Here is a 1,230-nt window from a genome sequence, read left to right as displayed (position 1 = left end):
ATCAATAAAAAAAATTAATTTTCAGTCTAACTTTACTTAAAAGATAATCTAAATACTTGAATTTGATTGGATATAATTATGTAAAAAATTTTATAGTGTTAACATATTAAAGTTATTTTTGTTCCTTAAAGAGAATAAAGATGTTCATCCGTCTAATAAAATCAAAAATGAAAATAAAAAGTGTAATGTTTGGAAGAATTCGAACTAGGAATTATTTAAATAAAGAATTATGCTTTCCCGTATATATGCATGAATAATGTGAAATAAAAATGAATGGAATAATCTTATAAAAAAAAATGAGTGAAATAATTTAAAACGCATCGCAGTTGTAACTCCCAAAAGAAAATATACTTGTCGTATTTAAGCAGCTAAGAATGTGCCCGATCCCAAATTCAAATTAAACATCTTAATAATTTGAATTGGATTAGTCAATTGTTTATTTCAATAAGATAAAGATCGGAATATGCATCATGAAAGGGCTTTCACTTTGCATATGGACCAATAATCCCCACTAAATTCCAATTTATTTGTGAAAATTTTTATTATATTATTGTTACTTTTTTTGATGTGGTATTCTGTTACTTTTACTATACGAGTTTTAGGACTGTGCATTATTAGTGAAATTAATTCCCAACAGTGATATGTACAAGTACACCGTCATCGTGTCCTATTGCTTTCAGGAAATAAAGTTTAGCTGTTACTTGCAGTTCTCTTATTTAATTTGCACTATATATTGGAGATTTGGAGTTACTTTCAAAATATAATTAAATTACATGGCAATAAAATATGATTAAATAAATAGACTTGAAATCAACTTGGATTGGTCGAATGGTCAGCTCACTCGTCCGCTTAAGCAAGTGTCGGGAGTTCGAATCCTGCCTTGTGCATGCAGCAACTCATTGGCCAGCGGCAGACCCTTAAATGGAGTTCCGATCCGTGACGGATTAGTCCTTGGCCTGTCGGGTTGGGGGATACCATGGGCAACCAAAAAAAAGATAAATAGACTTAAATCTTAACGGAAAACATTACTATGTCAATAACAAATGAGCTTGATTCATCGACACTGAAAATCTAAAACTGACACACGAATATAAGATATGATAAGATATGATATAAATTTTAAATTTTTATCTGACGGTTCATCTTGTTGCTCAGATTAGGTAATTTTATTTTAATTTTAAGGTTTTTGTTTTGTATCTTGTATCTAAATATATTCAAAAAAAAATATTT

Source organism: Arachis ipaensis, chromosome B02 (genome assembly GCF_000816755.2).
Source record: "Arachis ipaensis cultivar K30076 chromosome B02, Araip1.1, whole genome shotgun sequence".
Taxonomy (NCBI): Eukaryota; Viridiplantae; Streptophyta; class Magnoliopsida; order Fabales; family Fabaceae; genus Arachis; species Arachis ipaensis.
The sequence above is the reverse complement of the archived record's forward strand: the minus strand, read 5'-3'. Positions refer to the sequence as shown.